Here is a 23,766-nt window from a genome sequence, read left to right on the forward strand (position 1 = left end):
GGGGCCAAATGTTAAATCCATTTAGGCTTCTAAAGACTGCTTTAAAAAGAAAATGTACCAGCAGGTGGAGCAAATAGATAAAAATGTTACGTGTTACAGTTCTACGGCTACATTTATTAAGATGATCTTTAAAGATAAGTACAAGAATTTCAAGTGGTTTATTAATTTTTGTAGAGCACCCCATTTTAATGAAAAGTGAAGGTGTTTTATCACTATATTCACTATATATATAGTGGGAGCTAACTTTGTAGTTGTTTATAAGTGGAACAGTAGAAATTGAAAATTAGGGGGGGGAACCCCACAGTATTTGTACTGTACTTACACATGAGGTTCTGATTAGTAATGATTATTAGTAATTAGTGATGTAAAATGCAGCATAAGTGTAATTCAAAGACCTTATGATCTATGTGCAAGAAATCTGAAGAATATTTAGCCTGCCCAAATCAAAAAACAGCTCAAGTAAATTCCAGTGTTACTGTGCACTATCACTAACATCACACCCTGCTCACTTCTTGTGCCTGCCCTGATGAATGCTCCATTGTAATCCACAGTGGAAGAAGAGAGAATCCTGCAGGAAACCTTACTTGAAATAAACAGAATTGTTAAGCAGCAGAGCTTGTGCTTTCAGATGCGACAGGACCTCATTTCATTTAAGGTACCCTAACAACATGAATTATTTCCTCTTGTTGATATTGCGATAAGGAATTTCTTTCTACCAGTTGGTTAAAATTGAGTTCACAATTAGAAGCACACACTTACTAATTTAATGTATTTAAACACTTATAGTTTAATGTGTTTATTTAGGAACTATGGGTAGGCATACTTAATTGCTTCATTTGTTTTTCCATCTTGAATACCAGTTGTGCCTATGGTCCTGTAATGAACTCTGTACGAGGAGATGGCAGGACAGTTCCATTGTTTCATGCTATAAATTTCAAAATGAAAGGGCCTTTTCCCATAGCTGCTGTGAGTAGCTGACACTGATGTTCTCCACACAGCTCAGTCCAGTCTGGGAAGTTTTCAATTCTGGTTCTAAAAATAGTATTGAATGTAAGAGTTTTGCAGGCAGGTTGGGCCATAGGGTGGTGACAATGTAGGTCCCTGTCCCATCTCTCCTTGCCTTGCTGCCTTACAGGTGCCCAGTGAACGCTGCTGTCACTTAGCTTGAGAACCGTGTCTCCTTATAGCTGAAGTAGAAACTGATGCTATTTATGTTCGTTTTAACTCCATTCCAATCTGTTTGCATTATATTGAACATTTGCTTCAACAGCCGTTGTTTTTTCCCTGTTGAAGCGGAGCAGATTGTGCTTGGTATAGCAAGTCCTTCACAAACATTCAGTAGCTGTGATTGAGTGCTGCGTGCTGGACCAGCACCTTATTGCATTTTAATCCCTCACACGTATAAAATAGTTTTATTAAACCCTCGGTGTGACGTTCCATAGGCCGCTCACAGCTGCAGGGCCGGGCCCAATGCGGCACCGGGGCCCTCCTGGGGCCAGCGCTGCGAGGCGGCCCCCGCCCAGCGCAGCACACAGCGGGCACTACGAGTACCGGGATGCAGCGGGCGGAGGGGCGGGCTCGGTCAGCACTACAGATCCCACAGTACTCCGCGCCGCCCGGTGGCTCCGCTCGGGGAGGCTGGTTCCTATTTAAATCCAGGCAGCGAGGAAAATGGCGGCGAGAGGTTGAGTGTGGGGGAGACGGGGACGGAGCTGCGTCTTGGCTCCTTTCCCAGGTGAGCGGGGTTTGGAGGGAGGGAGCAACGAGAGGAGGGAGGAGAGTTCTGATTCTCGTTCCTCTGCTCCCAGCGCCGGGGTGGGACCGAGCTGGGGAAGGCGGGCTGCACCTCGCCGGGGAAGGAGCAGCTCGGGGCTGGCCCTGAGGAGCCGCTCTCCTCCCTCGCCCCCTCCGCGGCATGGAGGTGTCTCCCTGAGGGGAGGAGGACGGGGCGTGCAGCCGGGCTGTGCGAGGAAGCGATCTCCGAGCCGGGGCTGCGAGGATTCCCAAGGCAGCGCGCGGATGCCTTTACCTCTTTGCAACCATTGTAACTTCGGCGCTGCGCGTAGTTCTGAGGGCATTCCTCGAGCAGCGGTCGGAGGCTGCTGTGCTGGGTTGGAGCTTTCCCGTACCGCTGTGCGATGCGTATCTGAGTGAGGTGAGTTTGGGTGGAGGTTCCTTACGGAACGCTGCGAGACTCGGGGTCCTTTTAAATTCCCAAGACTTACGTTGAGAAGCGTCTGAGCTCCTCAGCCTGGGTAGGAGGCGTGTGTGGGTGCAGTACCTGGGTTGGAATGGCCCCATCTGCCATTCATCTGGGTTTGTCTGAGCCAGAGGCGGTTCCAGAGACCTTGTTATCTGCATTCTGCTTCTGATCATCCTGTAGCGTGGGTAAGTTTCAGAGAAGACTTCTCTTGTCTCGTGTAATAAGGAAAAGGATGATAAATACTGATGATAAACGAAGGATTGATTTCTACTGCCTCTTTATTCGTTCCTGCTCCACAGCTGTAATGAAAACACGTTGATGAACAGAGATAAGAAAACTTTTTTTTTTGTTTGCTTGTTTGATAAGATGAACTGCTGTCTGAGTGAGGTGCTGATGATTCTATGGCGTAAATGGGGTGAATATGGGTGGGGATGTTGTCTGAGGTTGACATAGTTCCCAGAGTTCTCTTTGGTTCTAAAGTTGGTTCCGTTTGTGGTTTCTGCTCCTAGTTTTCTGCATGGTCTGAGGTTTTCTGTTAAAAGAGAAGCTGCTCACTTTGTCAGCTCATCTAGTGAGCAGCTTCAAGTCCATCTCTTTTATTCATGTAGTGTCTCCTTTCTCCTTTATTTCTTAAGGGAGGAAAAAATCTGTTTCAGCCTTTAATATTTCCTCTTGACTTTTATCTAAAAGATGTGTTTGATTTTTATCTGGAATAATGAGACAAAACTGAAGCACCTTTGGAAGTGTGAGAGTATTGTCTCTCTATAGAATCTCTATAAAATAGTTAAAATGGAAATTTAAACTTAAAAATTGGTCACCACTGTTAGAAAAATATGTATAGTAAAGTAGCAAGTTGCTGTACAGGAGATGATGATGTGTATGTTCTAAATAAAAATGCAAGATTAGCTTCATAGTCACAAGCAATATCTGCTTGACAGTCAAGCATAAGAGCCTGAATTTAAAGGAAACTGACCAAATTGCTTTTTTTTTTTTTAATAACTATACAGTGCATAATGTTCAGTCATTTTATTTGCTGTTAGCAATTGCTGTAACAGGCTTTTTGTTTTCTGACACTTGCAGTGAATTTCATGCAACTCTGTTATTGTTACTAGTATCCCTTTTAATTTCATAAGGGTGGATTTGCTGCTGTCATGCTGGAGTTGGGGGATGATAAGTAAGGGAAATAACAGCAGGCAGAATAAACCCAGTATTCTGCCTTGCTTTAAGTGCTTCCCCTGATGACAGCATACTATTTCCAATCTGCTTTTACATGGGTATGCGAGTTGTAGAATTTCTTTAATTCTTTTGAAATCTTAGTTTGTTCTGGCTTTGAATTTATTGATTTAGGAATTTGTGTTGTCTGTTTATAATTTTTTTGCACAGTATCATTCAGACTAATGTGAGACAAAAATGCATTCTACAATACAGTGCTATCTTCTGACTGTTTTTTTTTCCCCCCACAAGTACCAGACAAGAAATCCTAGTTAATACCTTCATGATTAATTTCTGTGTTACAGCTCTATAGAAGAGGTTTGTTTTATTTAAAACAACAAAAGAAACAAACAACAAAAAAGCTCAAATAAACAGACAAACCCTCCCTCTGATAAAGAAAGGGCATCTTAGTTATATTTGTCTGTGAAATCAAGCCATTGATAGCATGTAAAATGATCTTGGATGCTAAAGTCTGACGCTGGAGGTTGCTTCAACCCCTGCATTTAAATGAGCCTCCCTTTAAGATGTGATCTCAAATAACTGAATGATATAGGGTGTTCTGCATTTTGTACGTGAAAGCTTTGCAGCAATCACTGTTTGGACTATCTTAAATACTGTGTTTTCCTTTTTGATACTAAGAGACAGGGGAGGAGGGGAAGAATTGCCAAGGATATGGGAGGATGGTGAAGAATACTGAAATGTAAATGGCAACATGTCTGTGTGCTTCTTTTCTATAGCTAGGTCTATTGACATTTCTAAATGTAGTGTAGGAAGAGTCAGCTGAGGAAAGATTTGTTAGCGATTAAAATCAAAGGACAAACATTCTACAGTAGTTTTAATATGTTACATTTAGTTAGGAGGAGGTACATCAAATTCTTTTGCATCCCATGAAAATGGGAGATACACTCTGCTACTTTAATAATGCTTTTAATTTAATTGGTGACTTTTATTTTTAGCTGGCAGTTATTAGTAAGCTGATTGTTCTTGAATCAGAACAAAATTAACTTGCCTCCAAACTCAGTCTCACAAGGGAATTTTTGTTTTTTGCAATGAAGTATGTGGAGATACTGTTGGAAATGTGGACTGGAAGAGTGGAGGTGGTAAGGTCAGCTCTGTGGGTATCTCTCTACCTTTAAATATTTCTGTTCCCTGACTTTGTGTACATGTTTTGGGGTTTATTTATTTTATTTTTTCCACCTTTGTCACCTTCTCTGTTAAATGTAAGCTCTTGTCAGGTATGCTTCAGCTGTTTGCTGAATGTTCCTTGCTAGGTTATGGATCATTGCCCTGTTGGAAGTTTTAAAGACCTTCTAGCCATGGAGTTATGGGTTTGTTTGTTTGTTTTTAAAGGCTACAGGCGTGGATAGTGTCATGACTTAAAGCCCTACACCATTATAATTGCTTTTTATGACCAAGAGAATTCTAGAAACCTGACACAGTGAAAATTTTCCAGAAAGTGTCATAATTGTTAGGTCAGGGCAAGCAGTTTTTTTTTGTCGAAGTTGTTACACGTGGCTAAACTACCTAACAGTTCTGCCCTGATTTATCAGTTGCACCTGAAAATAGGGGAGGAGGGAGAAGAGAAACAATATAACTCTTGTACTGCTAGCTATAATGATTAGCACCTGCATTGGCCTCAGCTGAGCATGAGAGTTTGTCTCAAAGTCTATACTCTTTACTGTTTCTACACTTCCATGCATGTTGGGATGTGTAAGAGCCATGGAGTGAGATAATTTGGTACAACAGCTATACCCAGATGGTGTTTTAGAGACTAATTTTCCTGGTAAGTTTATATATATTTATGTATATATACAATCCTCAGTTATGAGGATCATTTTCTTCCTTCTCTGTTGCCTGGGAGTGAGATATGTCATCTACTTCTAAGAAATAAGCATTGAAACAGGTTGCATGGCTAAAAATGTTATCAATACAGTGCATTTCACCTGTCTCTCAGGTAGTTACAAGTGCTGTTTCTTTTCCTTGGTAGTGATAGTAGGGGAGCTGAGTGGGATAGGGCAGAAGGAAAGGGCAGAAGTACCTTTTCTTCTCCTGCCTCAGACTGTAGGGCTGTTGCGCATGTAGATGAGACTGGTTGATGGGGATTTGCTTTGCTTGGGTAGCATCTCCATAGGACTACCTATGTACTCTTCCTTGTGAGCATTTAGGTGAGGTGGAACAGAATGTGATGCAGTGTTTTTTGTAGTCCAAGTAGCTTCCTCTCAGCAAAATAAATGGTACTTCTTTCATGGCCTGATTTTATTCAACATGCAAATATTTCTCAATGACATAACAGGTATCTAAGTATTAAGAATGGACTGTATTCCATTCAACAAATACAATTTACTTTTTTTTTTTCCCCAGTGGAAATCCCTTCTATTTTTTTCTTCGACCCATGATTTTGCTGTAGTTTTCTCCCTGAGCTATGGGATTGTTGAGACTTTCTAGCCAGGGCTGGGAAAACTAAACCTCAGTGCCCGCTATCATGGAGCAAGAGCATTTAGTTGAGTTAATGTGGGCTATGCAGATTCTCCACTTCTGATGTTGTTGTTCCCAAATAGCTAGAAGTTTGGTCAGAGGAAATCCTGCTTGAACTCTGATCAGACTACTTTCTATTACAGTGAAAGCATAGGAGGTATGGTAACCTCAAACTATTGCTACCATAGGATAAGAGGAGCTTCCTGCTCTTTGCTGTATCTTGTTGGAACTGTTGGCTTTGTTATTGCTTTGAAGGTTTCTTTTCACATGCCATTTGGAAAAAACACATGGGATAGACTATTGGATAATCTCTTTGCTAATATTGTGTTTTGAAAGTTTATGGTTTAAATGCTGATGTAAGATGTAATCATGAGCTACTTTAGGAAAGCTTTTCTTTTTCTTGGGAATAAATTAAGGACTTAGTTTTGCAGATCTTTTTGCAATAGAAAGAAATATGTAAACGTTATTCTGTTGGTTTATTGGATCCTATGTAAGACTGGTGTTTTTATTGTCCTGTAAGTACTAAATTATTAACTATTACCTACTACTTGTTTGTCATATAGCACTTCTGTTTTAGCTTTTTCTTGTGATTAGGCAGAAAACACGGTGTAAGTTCTACCTCTCTCTGCATTTTGGAAGAAGCTCATGGAAATGTAAAATGGAGAACAGAAACAGCAATTTCCAGCCTTCCAAAAACCTTCTGATGGTTAAAGAGTTTGTCTCAGTAAAGATATGTTAAGCAGCTCTACTTTAACTTCTGTTATTCTTGAAAATCAGTTGCTTGATCAAACTGTAAGGTTTTTCTTCTCTAATAGAGTTCATAGTTCTGAGTAACTGAGAATCACTTTGGATCGTGTATGTATATATAAAGGGCAAAGGCAGTGAGTATGAAGTGTGGAATGTCCTCTGCTAATAGTGCTATTATAATGAACTTAACAAGCTAACTTTTCTTGAATTATGTAGCACTGTGGAGATTTAGGAAACATTCTTGTTTTTCTTGAAACCTGAACTTTTGTGACAAACTTGAAAATTAGTGTCTGTATATGTATTTTAAAGATATAACTTGCAGGTAACATTCTGGACTGTCTTCCTCAAAGAAGACTACCAGATGGTGCAGTGCTAAAACTTGGTAGCAATGGTTCTGTGGTAGAATCAAGCAGTCTGTTTACTGCATGCTTTTCTGAGCTGCATAAGTGGGTAGGTAAATACGTGTGCTTATTATGCAAGGACAACGCAAATGGTGACTCATTGGCACCAACCACTGCACGACTACTGTTGCAGTCTTATTTGGAGATGTTTTTGGAATCTCATTTTTAATAAAGAGTTAGAATGAGGAAATAATCCTGGGAAGAAATGCAAAAATATTTGCTTTCTGAAGCTTCGCTAAGTCAGGGAATGACTAAGTAGTGAAAGCTTACAGTAGCAATGTAGGGTATTTTCAACTTTTTCCACTCTAAATTCTTGTTATTCTATGTCAGGCCTGTCACTGCTCTGAGCTTTAGCTAGAGCATGAGATATGAAATGCTGGAGCATAATGAGACAAATCAGCTATTCCTACTTTACATTGGCAAATGAGTGGTAAGCACTAAGGATTCTAATTTACCGTTTACTTAATGTGTCTCATGAGTGAATTGTAACTTGAGGAGTTGTATGTGAGGACAAAAGTTCTCTGATATATATAGGTTGTTTTCCTTTGTGACTTGTGTGAGCAATGGCTCACTTTGGTCGTTAGACCTTAGTGGTGGTTTGTTTGTTAGTTTGTTTTTTTTTAAAATAAAAATAGAGAGGACCTGAATACTGCATGGATTTTTAATGTCTTATTAGTGAAATATTAATGAGTTGAGTCAGTTACATGTAGAACTTGATCAGTGTGCTCTAACCAACTTCTGTTTAACTTCTGAATGTGTGATATGCAGTCATTAAAGTTTTTCAAATGCTTTCTGAGTTGGCATGAATCTGAGGAAGCTGTCCTGGGAAGTACCTAATAAGCCTGTTAGAATTTGCTTTAAGTGATAGAAACCAGGCACACTTAAGAATTCAAAATATAACCAAAAAACAACCTAGAATGTGATGCACGTACTCTACTCCAGTATTTTGAGGACCGTTACTGGTTCAGAATAGTCTGTCAAGATAAGTTTTGTTAACTTTTTTTGTTATTCTGTATCACTTGGAAGAACTAAAATCTAAAGCAAAGAGCTTTTTTGCTTCTGCACTTGTAATTCTAACATATTGCTGATTGTCCTATGGCATGCATCAACTACTTAACATTCCTCTTTTTGTCAAACATCTGAGTTGCTTTCACCATGTTTGCTTCAGGCTACCGAGTCATGGGGCAGGAACACTTAAGTGCTGCTTTGAACTGTGTGTGTGTGGCTATCAGCTTATGCAGTCTACTTGCATTAACTGTTCTGAAACTTCCTCGTGAACTCGTGGTTGAGTGTGTACGTGTGCACACAATTAGTACATGGAAACACTGTATTTCTTGTTTCTGGGACGCTTGTGGAAGAGGAAATGAAAGTTTAAGGTCATTTCTTCCTCTTATTCATGATGGTGGCTTTAAAATGGTCATCCATTCTTATCAGCTCCGTCCTAAAGGAAAGATCTAAAACAAAAAAGTTGCTTTTTTTTTTTGTTTACCAGTGCTGAAGACCTTGTCTGTCCCTGTAGTAACTTTATGTTAAAAGTAGGTTGAACAAAAGCAGAGAATTGTGTCTCTTGTTCCACTCCTTCCATACTCTTTCCATCTTTACTGCTCTGTACTAAAGCAGCATATTTTGCTTCTGCTTTCTTCATCTTCTGTGGAATCTTTCCTGATGTTCACAATGGGGAAGTTTGGCTCAATGGACAGACCTGTGCATATGGCCTGCTAGAGGACCATATTTTAGGTCATGCTGTTAGGTATTTATAGATAGATCCTTTTAGCCAATATTTATACAAATTGTTTGGTTTAGTTATAACTATGAAGTGTTACAGGAGAGAATCTGTTTTAACTGCTTAAGGATGTTTACAACAAAATGAGAGCACAAATATTTTTAATTTTCATTAGAGCATAGCTGTACTGTAGCACTTCCAATTAAAAAAAAGCAAATGAATTCATGCTATCGCCTGTTTGATGGCAAGTGCTGGTGTTCACCATTGCTCTCATTTTGAAAATAACTTATTTTTGCTCATTTGAAGTATTTTGTTTCCTATTAAAATACCAGTAAGGGAAGTAACATTTTTAAGTAGTAGCTGATAAAATCCCATATTAATCAACATGTAAAGTATATATTTAATAAGAATTCTAAATGCAATAAAAGAGTACATTATCTGCAAATTGTCCTCTTCCTTACAGCAGTGCCTTTATTAAACCTAGGATGTTCATTTCACCCCTCCCCCTTGAGGGGAAGGCTCTTTTGATCTGACAAAAGAAAGCATCTACACAGGCTGGCGTAGCTTTTGAAGACAATATTACATCTGTGGGTTTTCTGTTGAAGCTCTTCATCTTCTGATGGTGCATATTTGTAGCTCTAAACTAAGACTTGTGGAGGTGAGATATAGAACCAGTGCAAGCTAATTTGCCAGATTGATATTGACCATGTTAGAGGTCATACAAAGGCAGTAGAGGTGGGGAGTCAGATCCTGTGAGGTGTGGGCTGAGTAGAGATCCTGAGGAAATTCAAAGAGAGCTGTGGTGGGATAGGGACAGGACAACTTGTGATGTCATCCACTGTTGATTATTGTGAACTGCTTCATCTTCCCTTGCCCATCTGTAGCTGGACCTCAGATGACCTCCATAAAGAGATTAGTATATAGTATGATATTACAGATTGGTCAAGCAGTGCTATTAGTTTATAAGAAAAGGTTTTTTTTGTTTTTTTGTTTTTTTTTTTTCCCCCAGTCTTAATGGTGTTTTATGTCAATTAAACTTGTACTTATTTTAAGGCTTCTGCCTAGGCAGGAATTTTAGCATTGTTTCAGCTGTATGTTTAAAAAAGCTTTTTAAAGGTCTTTTAAAGCAGTGGAAATTTCCAGGATGAACATGCACACACACACATGCACACACAGAACTCTAGTCTAATAGCTGCTTTGCAAGTAGAGAGAAATATGAACAGGAACCGCAGACATTTTGGATGTCAGCCTGTGAAATTTTCCACTATTTCCTTTAATAACATGCAGGCATGCTTATGTTGCTGGAATTTCAGTTAGAAGTTTCATTCTGACTGAAACTTCGAGCTGCTTCTTGAGTGAACGTTCCCTGAAAGTGAATTTTCATTTAAAAAAAAAAAAGAGAATTCTGATGTGTAAGAGTTTGTATAACCCAAACACGTGCTGGATGCCAGTGATTATGTTAATCTTGCCTTCAATTTCTAGTTCCACAGTGTAAATGTTTCTGTTACTAGCTGATCACTGCCAGCTGATGGTTCACCTTGTTTCTTGCTTCCAGTTTTAGTTTGTATAAGGACTGCCTGTTACTAGAGATCTTAATTGTCGTTATCTTTGATCTACTGAGGGAAGCAAGGTGCTAGGAAAAAAATCCTGCTCTTATCATATTCTTCTTTAAAACACCTAACTTTTAAACCTGTTTGATGACTACTTACTGTAGCTTCATATGCATCGGTGGAAGTGAAACTAAAGGGATTTACAGTTTCAGTCTCATTGGTGTACTTTGTAGCTCTTCGCAGTTAAATTCTTGTTTACAAAAAGGCTTCCTGACCTTTCTGCAAGAAGTAGACAACTCTATGTTGAATGTGCCTCTCCTTTCTGTCACAACAGATATTCATTTTTGACTTGTGTTCTTTTGTGTTAGGGTGTAAAGAATCCTTTATATTATGTTTTTTGTTTATTTGTTTGTTTGTGTGTGCTGTGCTTAAATGGTGGAGTGAAAGCTAAGGTGTGTATTGTGGAAAAAGTAATGTCACAACAAACTGGCTTCTTTCCAATATTAAGTGAAGATATAAAACTAGAAGCCTTAAAATGCATTCCTGTGTAAAACTACCTTCCTAAAGCTACCTACGCTGCACACTGCACTTTCTCAGCAGCTCAGGCCAAGTCAGGGCCATTGTGACTCCCTTCTCATACCTGTCCTCTTGCTCTAAACTGGTGCTTTTGTAGTCAGCAAACTGATTCTGTTGAGTCAGATTTCTGCACACTGCTGTTACCTGTCCCTCCTAAGAAAGAGGGAAAAGAAAAATACTCCCAAGTCCCTGAACTCAAGAAAAACCACCCAGGTACTTTGTGGCTTTCCGTTTACCCCCTGGTTCACAGATATCATTTCAAGTGCAATGGATGGGATGAGGCTTAGTAACCACAGTCTAGTGAAGTTAAAACTAAACGGAGTTCCTGTAAGTTGCTATTCCTGAAACAATTATGCTATAGAAAAGAGAGATTCTAGTGATACCTGAAGGTAGATGTTCAGCACCATTCATCTGCCTTGGGACTTTTACCAGGAAGAGTTGGTAGCTTTAATAATTACACATTACTACTGACAGTTCTTGATCTGTTGTATCAGCATTAGAAAATTAAGTTCACTTAAGTCAAGAGGCATTCAGTGCTGTTCTGGAAGCTGATGTTCAGAAACTTGCAAACATTTGATATGGATTTGTTGCCAGTGCATTTAGTCTAGATATTACTAAATTATTGATCTACTGAAAGGGTAAGTACTGCTATAATGCTCTTTTGAGGTAGAACTAATCTATCAGCTCACTTCTATACACATTCAGAAAATGTGTATCCCGATCTTGTAGAGCCTAGTGTTGAAAGACTTAGCAGGTCGGTAGGATTAGAATATATTATGTTACTACTTGTTGTGAAAAGCTTTCTCTTGTTCGTTTTTCCTTTGCTGTTGTAGTTGACTGATTCTTTTTAGGTGGTAAAGATTTCTTGTCTTTAAACTCAATATGGAAGTCTAAGAGCTATAAATATTTCTTATAGTTGGTGATGCTTGTTTCCAAATGAACTGCAGCATCAGTACTAAATCACTTGTTGAACTGTCACTTTAGATGTAGCATTCACTTCCATAAAATTAAAATTGTGCTTTAAGTCTGAAAATTTGTTCTGTGGAGATGAAAACAAAATGGGAAAGGAGGTCAACAAGACAGTACAGAACAAATTTTGTATATGGATGTATCTTATACCAGGAGTGCTTTTCAGGTCTAGATCTGGGCTGCTTCCAAAGTTAACATGTGTAGTGAGGTCACAGTAAATAACTACATACAACTTTTATCAGCTCTTTTGAGGGTGAAACATATGGTTCTCTAGCTTTTACTGTGTTTTCTTTAGTTTATATGATGCTGCAGTGTTAAAGCAGTAGTACAGTGTGTGATCCTTCCTGATAAAGTAATGAACTTGTGCAGGGACGGAGTAATATTGAAGTCCTCTCTTTTGTACTTTCCTTGATTTATATTTGCATATACATAGCAGATGCTGCTTCCTTCCAGGGAGCTGAAAACTCTTCTGCTCATGTTTCTTCAGAGTAAAACCAAACCTCTTGTATCTTAATTCCACTGTTAGCTCCATTCTCCTCTCAAGAGATTGCATTATCTGCTCTTCTTACCACAGTGGGCAGCGCTGCTCAAATTTCAGTGATTAGAAACCTCAGGTATTAAGTTCAGCAAAGCAAAACACTGTGATGCAGTTTCTTAGAAATACATGGCCAGATAGGAGGGAGGTCCTGTTAGTGTGTATGCTGACAGATGCTGCAGTGTGAGCTTGTACCTTATTGTCTGTAGCACCGGAGGATGCTGTGAACTCCAAGCTATATGAAGAGCTTCAATCAGGCATGTGTCTTCTCTATGTCAGTGCCTATGTAGTAAAAAACAAACACACCACAATATCTGAAGATACAAATTATGAGGGTGTTGAGATCTATGAAAGTGAGAGAGTATGTGAAAGGGAGGGGCAGGTATTTCTAGGAAGTTTAAAATTAAATGGTATGCATGTTTAATACTAATCGTGTGATAACTCATTATCATTTGTTTAGGTAGTAAAATGAGATCTGTGTGAGCTTGAGTATTGAGTGGACAGATAAGTATGAGAAGTCTCACTGAATGGCTATGAATTAGATTTAGGTATGTTTTAGGTAAGCTTTTCAGCAAAGGAGCATGCTCAGAGGCAGCTTGTAATTTCTCACTTTCTGTGCTTCCAAAGCATTCTCTGTTCACACTTTCTGAAGTTCAAGAGCACTACAATACTGTATGCTGTGTAGAACCTGTGTTCCTTTTGAATTTCCCCTGTAAATTTGCCTAAATGCAAACTACATCATGAACTTCACAATTAGCAAAGTGTGTTGTTTGAATGGAGACGCGTGGATGAAATTTTGTATTCTTCCTCCATTGAAATTACAGGGGGCAGCATTATTTTTTTCTTTTTTTTTTCCAAATTCTTGCTACTTTCTTTCATGCTATCTTTAAAAAAAAAAAAAAAAAAAACCTTTTACCCTGCTAACACTTTGTAGGTTGTGTCCTTTAATAAGGTGTTGTGTCTTGTGGAGTGTTTGATGGTGAAGGGCCTGGAGCATCTCCCCTATGAGGAGAGACTTAGGGAACTGGGTCTGTTTAGCCTTGAGAAAAGAAGGCTGAGAGGGGACTTCATCCAGGTTTATAAATACCTGAGGTGTGGGAGCCATAGTGGTGAGGCTGGTCTCTTTTCAGTAGTGCGTGGGGACAGGACTAGGGGTAATGGGATGAAACTACAACATAGAAAGTTCCACATGAATGTGCGGAAGAACTTCTTTACGGTGAGGGTGACGGAGCACTGGAACAGGCTGCCCAGGGAGGTGGTGGAGTCTCCTTCTCTGGAGATATTCAAGACCCACCTGGACGCCGAGCTGTGTGATGTGATGTAGGGAGCCTGCTTTGGCAGGGGGCTTGGACTCGATGATCTCTAGAGGTCCCTTCCAACCCCTACAATTCTGTGATTCTGTTTGCATACTTCAGCTCTTGCACTGTGTGGACTTGTATAGCCCCAGTTAGTTGTATCCATACAGAGTATACGTTGTCTGCCACAGCACAGTTTGCTTCTCTCTTTCTGAAAAAATTCTTAAGAAAATAGTCCAATTTCCTCCTTCAGTATTGAGAGCCGAGTCAGGATGGATGTGCCTGCCTGGTGTCAGCTGAGGATGGAGGCTTTGGTGGTGTTACCATAGCAACTGCCTCTGTGAGCTGTCTCAAGGTCACTCAGCAGTTGTAGCCTGGAGTGTTTGCTGCTTAAGTAAAACATCTACACCAAGTGTAATTCAGGAAATGATCAGTGCTTTGCAAAAGCACCAGTGGCAATGCAAAGCAGTATTTTATTTTGGGTTTGAGTTTCTCTTTATTCTTTGTTTTCATCAGGTATTTTGAGACTAAGAATAAGCAGAGCGTAGTTAAAATAAGCAGTGTAATATCAGCGACATGTTAAAATTGTCTTACTTGAACACAAAACAAATATGGTAGAAAATAACACAGAATTGCTAGAAACTGAAAGTCATGGATGGAAGTTGGTGACCAACCCTGAATCTTGTGGTGCCAAAACAACTGCCTGTGCTGGTGGAGATTTAGACAAGGTGATGAAAACTCTTATGCTGAGTTGATGAATTCAGAGCAGCTTATGTTTAAGGGTTTCTGCTACAGGACATTCAGATTCATTCTTGCATCTAAATCCTGCTGGATATGACTTAAGTATTTCAAATACCCTAAGGGTATATTCAGTCTAATGCAGAGCAATTCAGAGATAAGGAGTTGCTCATGAAGTTGATCATGTGTCTGAAGTTACGGGACATCATGTGCATACAGAAAACTGAATTAAGCAAGCTAACGTTTCATTTGAATGGAAAAGTACTGTTTCCTTGTTTTTGGATGGTTACCTGATGAGTAAAGGTAACAGATGTCCTTGAAGTACTACTAATGCTACACAGAAAAGCCATGTGAGTGGATACTTCCATTTCATGGTTAGCAGGGTAAGCATACATATAAAGAGGGAATGAAAATGTAAGAGCAGTAGGTAACAGTAGTCCAAACAGTCACTGTCCACCTTCAGTAAAACAAGCCTAAACTCCAGCAGGGGGTGGATGGGATGTGGGTTACGCACAAATTATCAGTAAAAGAGTTTTAGGAAATATCTACTATTAAAGTTGCTCTGTAAAAGATGTTTTCCTGAGTATCTGCGTCTTCTTCCCAAAAGCATGCATTTTTAACACATTATATCATGAAAATACTAGTGTATCGTTATAATGTGTGCTGATAGCAAGAAATGTTTTCACCTGTGCCATGTAGTAGGTGCTTCCAGAAAGTGACAGGAAAGTCATTTCTACATGGTACAAAGTAGCGGCACATATAAGCACTTAACTCCCTGACTACAAAATAAGCAGCCCTTGCTGTCAATGAAGAAATTGTGAGTAGAGAAGTATTTACCATGAGATTCTGTTTGAGCCTTGGGGCTGGTGTCTGTGTTACTAAGTGCCAGGGCTATGTGAGTTTCAGGTTTATCACCCCAGTGCTCTCAGTTCAGTCCTGTAGCTGAGTCACCACAGCATGGCTTTCACATTGCTTAGCTTTGTTAGCCTGTGCTGAGTTCTAGGGTAAGTTATCCAGATTTTTGAACCTGATTATTGCTGGATGCAACATCTTGGCTACCTTGCTGGTGGCAGACAGTGACAGCATTTTGTTTAAGTGTATGTACTTGCATTAGGCAAAATAGACTAAAGTTTAGCTATGCTAATTGCCTCAGCCACTGAAAACCTTTCTTTGCAGTGGCAAAGCTGTTCCAACTTTCCAAATTAATACTTTAAACAAAACCTTGGATGCTTTCCTACAGTCACACTCATTCCTCTGAAAGTTTCTTCTGTTACAGAGTCTTGCTATTCAGTAGTTCCAATTCAGTCTAGACTTTATTCTTAAATAATAAAAAATTTGCAAATCTTCCAGGTTTTTCTTCTTCACCAAATAACACTAGGGATTTCTCTAGCACTGCATATTAAAAAATGATTCATTTAGAACGGACTTCAGTGTACTGTTTTTGTTTAAAATGGAATTCACTCCATCAAACAAACAAAAGCTCCAAAACACTACGGACCAAAAACCCAAACTCACTGCCATTTTATTACTGTGGATGAAGTGGAGTATTGTTCTTACAGTTGTATTATTCCATTGTCAATGACATGAAGCCAGTAACTGAAAGCCCTTTGGAGGTTTTTGCAAAGTCAGTTAAAACAATGGTATAGGTAGGACACCAAATAGACAAAGTAAACCCTCCCTCCGTAGACCAGTACCAAAGAGAATGAACACAACTGAAAAATGGCTTGTTCTTACCTGTTTCACATTAATGCATTTCTAGTGTGTTCGTTGTAAATCGAAGACTTCACCTGTAGAACAGAGATTCCACAAACTTCTTTGGCTTTGCTCTGTGTACTTGCATAGAAGTACATCCTCATACATTTCAGCATTATATTCAAGCACCTGAGGGGCCCTGGAGTAGGTTTAGGTAACTGCTTAAATTCTTAATAGAATTCTAGCCAGAAACAGTTAGTTTTAGCTAGCATTTCATAGGTGAAATAATTTACATTGAGTTGTTACATAAATTCTATAGAACGTAATGTAAACATGGTCAGCTCTTATGAGAGTCTTCATCAATTTGACTTGTTAAAAAGTACTTTTCCTAGGAAAAAATTGTACAAATGTTTCCTTTTTTTTTTTTTTTTTTCCCCTAATCAGTTTAATTGTCTCCAACCTTAGCAGTCTTTTTCTTATTCTGACTGCAAGATAAACTCACTGAAAAGTGCTAGAATGACACCCAGTGTGGGACTCCATACGGTTAATGCTTTCAGTCATAGAATGCATCTCTACCTGCCAAAAGCCTAGAGAAATAGAAGGCCAATGCACAGATCAAGTGTCAAATAAAGCAAAGAGTACACAGGTGCTTAAATACCTTTAGAAGATGTATTTTTTGCTTGTTCAGGACTAAGATGTTTTGTTTTTCTTCCATTTCAGATAATTTGTATATTCTCCTTTTGCTCCCTTACTTCCAGATGTTACTGAAGTTGCTTCATGCAAATGTTAACTGTCGCACTTTTCAATTGCTCTGTCTACAGAGTTACTGTTGCCCTGCTAGAAATGTGAAGCTCCATGTTAGTGTTCACTGCCTCAGAACAGAAGTTTGTTTAACTCCTTCAGAGTAAAGTTACTGCTTACTAAACATACAGGAGGTCATCAATTGCTCTTGGTCTGAAAGCCTTCTATGTCTGGCATAAATGTATTAATGTGCAGTGATTTCTACTAGTGCTCACTATGTCTCTAGTAAAACCAGGTATTTCATAATCCAGAGTTTTCAGTCAGACATTATCTATAGCACGTCTATAGGGAAAAAAAAGAAAACTGATTTACAGAACTAACTAAAGCAAAACACAGGCAGTGTTACGAGTACACTGTCATGGAAGTAATTAAGGACTGAAGCGAGCACATTGTAAGTTTCCACCACCGCTCTTAGCCAGAGCTTGGTTTTGACTCTTAATGTACTTCTGCATTCAGCTTTAGGACTGAATCTAGAATTGGTCCCAGTGTACCTTCCGGATGTGGCTGCAGAAGGAGATCATGGGGGGCATTCCTGGCACTGCTCCTTGAAGTGATGTCACTGGTGGGTTCAGGGAGTGGAAATCAGCCCAGAGAGGGAGTTCAGAGGCTGTTCTAGAAAAACTTGTAGATGTGGTTATTGGTATGTATCTAGAAAGGATCCTGGAAGTCCAGGAGCATGCTGGTACTGTGTGATGGTTTTAGACACGAAGATAGAAATGGATGTGGAGGCAATTCCAGAAATCATTTTTAGTATGTAAAGGTGGTGCAGGAACATGATTCTAAATGTGGCAGCAATTCTGACTCAGAAAACAATAGCTGAGAAACAGGTTCTTAGTGTTCTAACCACATGCCAAATTTGGTTTGTTTTTATTGTCATTGTTACAACTCCTGTCTGAGTTTGGCATTTCATTCTGAGCACTTCAGTTTTCTCTCAGCAGCTTAACAGATGCTGGGTTTTGTTAGTGCACTTTTGAGAGCCAATGGTTCCTTGCCATGCATGTCAATTCTTGAATGAGTTCTGGCCTCCAGACAAGGTTATATATGGTGTGAATCAGGTACTTCTGTGTGCAGGAGTGCACAAAACCAGTTTGTTGTCTTTTAAAGATGAGCAGATTCTCGTGCTTCTCCCCTATTAGTAAATTTGGAATGCAGAAGTGTCTTAGGATGTTGTTCTCAAAGGTGTTGTCTTTCTTTCAGATCATTATTACATAAACTTTATTCTTCTGTAATAAATCAATCATGAGATTGAGGTGGCTTGGCCTTGTGAAATGCTTTTAAAATTATCTACAGCAAGTCTTACAGCAGTGTGTGAAATTTCACTGTTCCAAAGTTACACTGAACGGGGTTCTTCCTTTACTGTCAAATAACATGAATGTAAGGCTACCTTTCTCTGTGAGCTACACAGTTCTTTTTTTGTTGTTGTTTTAAAGTTTTGTGATGAAACTTAAAGAGCTCTCAGTGATTATGAAAAATAATATCAAGCAATTAAGTACTGCTTCTTTAAGAGATTAATAACCTTTTATTTGATATATAGTGGCAATGGGAGATTTAGTTCTGTGGGTCTAACTGATTTATTTGTTGAGCTAAAAAAATGTGTTTTGTAAGCACACAAATTCCTAGCTGCAGCTAGGAAGCTGACTTGCTATAGCAACTTATTTATTAAGTTACTGCTAATGAGAAAGGTCTTGACTAAAGTTAAAAATAGAGCACATTGAACTTGACATGAACCTTAATATCTTTTCCAGCTTTTACAAGGATCGTACTGTGAATTGTGTATTGTTGGTTTCTCACTGATGGAAAATATTGAAATAAACAATGTATTATGAAATAAAGCCTCTGCCATCGCTTTGTTTACATTCTGAATACTTTATCTAAATGCTTCTTACAAATTTAATGCCAAGTTCAAGCTTGGATTCGGAATTTCTAAGTTGTATTAAGAATTGAATTTTTAAAGGCAGAATACGTTGCTGAAGATGTAAGACAACTGAAATGTCTTTATTGTGAAAGTCTAAAATATGTTTTGTTTACTTGGGCATTGGATAAAAACAGTGTGATAGATCAGATATTTCACTATAAGGTGTTTGTTAGTAGGGTCTTAAAGTTGTTTCTGTGTTTGAGTTTGGTTTTCCATGGGTCTTTATTTTGCATTCTACAAATTCATTTATTATTTAACTGTCAATTTATTATTTACTTTATAGGTATGCTACTCTAAAGCAATTTTGTGAACCCTATTGCATCAAGATTGGCCATATAAAAAAAGTATAGTGGATTTGAAAGTACAGAGAATAAGATCAACTCCATGGAACAATTTATGAGTTAGAAATGATTCATCAGTACTTAGTCTTTTTTTTTTTTTTTTTTTTTTTTTTTTAAGTTCAGAAGACACCTATATAATATAGCCCTGAGTATAATAGAAGAGCAACAGGAAATAAAGTGCTTTGCTCTTCAGTCATTTTTACCTCTTTATTTTCAGGTGGCAAAGCTGAAAATAAAAGAATTTTCAGTTAGTGTAGAACTTAACTGCAAAACTTTCTGCCACTGAATATTGTATTGATTCTTATGGGTTCAAAAAGAAATTTATTTGCTCATAAAGGAGAAATCCAGCTCCTGGGCAACTCAGTCCTTCAGAGCCTGGGAATTCCTAAGCTGGAGAAGTCTGAGAGTATGCACAAACAGTGACATGCTTACTTTGTTCTTTTTAGGCATTCCTTCTGGCTTCTGTTGGAGAGAGAAGACTGCTAGGTAAGTCTCGTGTTTGACTTGATTCTCTTTGGTTTGTGAGAAATGATCAAGAGAAAACATTGATGTTTAGGGAATTTGGAGAAGGGAAGAGATAATTGCAATTCTCTTAGAAAAATAAGACTTATGGTTGTGTTTGTTTTTTTTTTTTTTTGGTTTTATTAGCAATCTATATAGTGTGCTGTCTTCCACCTCCTCCAAACTTGAGGAAATGCATGGTATAACTTTGTATTTATGTTCTGTAGTATCTAAGGCTAGCATGCTTCGTGGGGATATCTGGGCCGTGAAAGAATGTTGTTGCTTTTTAAAGGATGTTGTAGTGGGATGAAGAGCTAGCATCTTTCTATGTATATATTCACTTTTAGTTCTTAATTCCATATCACTGATGCCATGGTTTTCTTCTTAAATAGGCAATGATGCAAATTCTTTTCTCAGAACAGTTATTCTGAAACAATGGTGATGATATGAAATTTTGTCGCTCAGACTGTTTGTGCCCACAGTGTTATAATAGGTATCATCAGGGAGTGTGATTTGAGATTCATAACTTGGGGAGTTAACCCATTTAACCTTCAGTACTCCAGGAGATAAGTGTGTGAAGTTTGTACCTGTTGTTGCTGATTAGTGAAACTGATAGCACGTGTGGACATCCTATTCAGCCAAATTTTGCTCCTTGGGGAGGAAGCACCTCCTTCATAGTAGTTCATAAGTTCAGCCTTTTCTCTCTGCAGTGTAGCAGGGTGCCTTGTGATAATATTTAGTGACCTTGGCTTGGTTAGAGTAAGGGAAAGTCAGAGCAAAATGAAGAAAATGAAAGAAGACAGTAGAAGGAAAACGTTTTGGAGAATGTTCTCTTCTAAGCACAGAGAAAACTGTTCTGTTTCGGGTACTCACTCATTAAATGTTCTGCACTCATTCGGGTTCTGCACTCATTAAAATGTTCTTAAATAATGATTTACAAACAAGTGCCGCACTGGAGTAAATAGTATGTGGTGGAGAGAAGGGATAAATAACTTCTGCTCTTGGCTGGATGGAGACATCTCTAAGCATATTGTCTGACATAAATCTACCTACAGTGAAAAAGGTATTTGTATTAAGACAGAATCATTGACATCAGATTTAAGTTTTGTATGTTCTTCAGTTCCCTCCACACTATACTGTGCTTGTCCTGTTCTTGTGTGCATGCTGTCACTTATAGCCTACACCTGTGTCAGAATGTGGTGGAAGCCCAACTGTTGGTAAGATTTGGTAGATTTTTGAATTTTTTTAATGGATATTTATGTATGCTAAAAACACTTAGTTGTCTTTAAATAGAAACTAGTAAAGCTATGCCATGCCTAGAGGTAGTAATAGTGGCTTTTCTGTTAAAATCTAATTTTTTATGAGACCTGGGGATACAAAATTCTGACTCTGATGTACATAAACAGTTCCTTTGAGCTCCATGTCCTCATGCTGTACTATAATAGAAATGCAGACAGTGTGGTGTTTACTGACAAGAAAACGTTATCAACTGCACTTGATAGGTGATGTATTCCAGTTTTATGGCATAAACGTATGACTGATGCTGATCATTTAGCTGTTGGTATGCTTAGCAGACACTAATAAAAACCTCCCTGTACGTGGGTGTGTCAGGATTCTGGTTTTAAAGCTTAGCACCAAATTAGGCTTTGAATTGTCTGCAAAACACCTGAAAATTTGCAGATGAGAACGTATGTTTAAATTACAGTGGGTACATCTTGGATTTCCTATTAGCAGACAGAGCTCAAGCAATGTCAGAGTTTTATTGAATATGAAATATGATTACGTTGGTCTGGTGTGGGAACTAGAGACGCAGTGCATTGAAGAAACATCTCTGTCCTGGTGTTTCTTCTAGTGCACTATATGTGAATACGTAAAATTGCTTCCTAATGCTGTGAAGCTACACAACTATTTAGCCATTTATCTACAAAGAAGGAAGCTAGAGGATCTGTAACAAAGCATTGCAAATGTTTTGGGTGCCTAAAGGGGAAGGATGTGATCTGTTTTTGGCAGTCACTGACCTCTTGTATTAACTTCCACAGTGGCTGCAAATCTTCCTAAAATTACTTGGAATTTCTGTGCTAATGTTGACAGTATTGTTGTGGGGAATGCTGCAGGTAGACAGCAGTGTTTGAGAAGTGCCATTTGTATAAACAATAAGGAACATAACTGATTTATTTTTGTGATTGGTAAGCAACTCTTAAAAAATGCTTGCTGTAAGAATCCTTGAGAGGGTAATGAGAGTTTTATTTTAAAATATTTTCTTAATGAAATTTAAGGTTTTAATTTTTCTCTGAATATTGGGGAAAAAATAGAATCAGGATGTTTTTATGCAATGGAATTGTTCATAAGTAGTGTCCAAGTTGTTAGGGATGCGTCCTTTTTGTGACAAGAATATTAATGGATTTAGACAAAATCTAAAGATTTAGAAGATTAATAAAAACATCAAGTGATTAAAGCAGTAGCAAAAAGAATGTGGTAACAATCCTTGGAATTAAGGCAAAGTGAGATTAATTGTAAAGCTCTTTGTCCTGGTAACCTGTTCTAATGGTACCTATTTCTCACTGGACTGCAGCGTATAATTCTTTGATGATAATGTTTTACTGATAATTGTAGAGACGATGCTCGAATCAATCCAAACCTTCTAAGAAAGCCATGGCTGTTTTGAGAATTTTGAACTCTTTGAGAATCGGTACTTATGTTATTGCAGGTAGTGAATCCTGCATCATGTCCTTCTTTTTTGTAGGACTCGGAGGTGAGTCTGTGGCATCTCGTTGAGTGCAGTATTTCCATTTTGCATAGTTTAAAAGAAAGACGCTGACCTATTTCAGCTCAGTTCATAAATAATCCTTGAAAGGTAACTTTTCAGTCTATCAGTGATACACAAAGCAAAAGCTTCATGTTTTGCAGTAAGTTTTAGCAGATGCTCTTGTGGTGCAGTTGTTGGTATATGGAGGATGAGTAACATTTGAAATGCAGGAAGATGACGTGGCTGTGCAGTGGAGAAACAAATTGTTCTAAGTTGAGAATTATTCTATTCTGTTCATAATTTGTGTTTTAGTTGAAAGTACTCTAGTAAGCTTTGATCTCTATGAAAATATTGTAAGATACCTGAAAACAAGCAGAGAAAAGGTTATTTTTAATGGAATGCCCAGATTTGTTATACTATGGGGGCATAACTGTCACTTCCAATTCTGAATGCTGAGTGTTAACATTGAACTAAATGAAGGCCTCTTGCTACCTTACCAAATGTACTGTGTCTGCATACACTCAAATTTAGTCAGGGATGTTAATTACAGCACTGAGCTAGAAATACCTTCATGTTTCAAGGTCAAATTGTTTTAGAAATGTCACTTTTGCATTAAGTAGTTCTACTTCACACTCTGCACAGTGAAGCAAAAATAACATGTAAGCATTGATGCTATACGTGGAAAACTAAACTTTTTTGATTCCGTCTGTTCATTAACTTCCTTTGTTTTCCTTCTCTGATCTTGTAGTAACTCTTCAAATTTGAGTTATACCAAAAAGTCAAGAAAAATCATTGACAAGGTTTTATTATGAGATTAAAAGGTAACAATCAAATATTCAAAGCAAGGGGAATGTGATGTGTAGCTCTTCTCTTTATCCTCAAAATCACTCTGACACATCAGGCATTTAACTCCCATTGAAGCCAGTTTGTGTGAGTCCATGCATGTGAAACCTGAAAACCTCTCATGGATGCCTGCCTTCCCTGCTGGCCTTTTGCCCACAGTGACCAAATACTTTTGAAATTAAATCTTTGTTTTGTTTCTTGTTTGGTTGTGGATTTCCCATCCATAGACTTGTGTAGTTTTGGTTTAGTTTTAAACAAACTTGGTACTGCACAGTTGAAAATGGGAATATGTGCAAAGCTTTGACTAAATTGAGTTGTTTTACAGTGTTAAATAATACATTAACTGATGTTGATTCTGTAGCTTAGTTCCTTGCAAGTGCATGAATAAATGTCCGTAAGTTCTGCATCTGCTGAGTAGCAAAATGTGCCTAAGGCAAGTCAGCGTGATTTATAGACTGTATTTCTTTCCAACTGGTGTGTTGCTACCCCCCTGTTGGCTGGTG

General features: G+C 38.4%; 1 protein-coding gene across 11 annotated transcripts in view; it reads left to right on the top strand.

The window, feature by feature from the left end:
• The first annotated feature begins 1,651 nt into the window (after positions 1-1,651).
• The window catches only part of NCOA3 (nuclear receptor coactivator 3), a 70,701-nt gene continuing 48,586 nt past the window's right edge, over positions 1,652-23,766 (top strand). For 5 of the 11 annotated variants that reach the window (XM_015881525.3, XM_015881530.3, XM_015881531.3 and 2 more), the window contains exons 1-2: positions 1,652-1,735; positions 19,620-19,659. The gene's annotated coding sequence lies outside the window, so the exon portion shown is untranslated. Of the gene's footprint in view, positions 2,156-2,355; positions 2,389-19,619; positions 19,660-23,766 lie in introns of those variants that run through there. The other 6 variants (XM_015881526.3, XM_085520330.1, XM_015881527.3 and 3 more) reach the window with 4 other exon arrangements.

Source organism: Coturnix japonica, chromosome 19 (assembly GCF_054131305.1).
Source record: "Coturnix japonica strain WE chromosome 19, WE-NBRP24, whole genome shotgun sequence".
Lineage (NCBI taxonomy): Eukaryota > Metazoa > Chordata > Aves > Galliformes > Phasianidae > Coturnix > Coturnix japonica.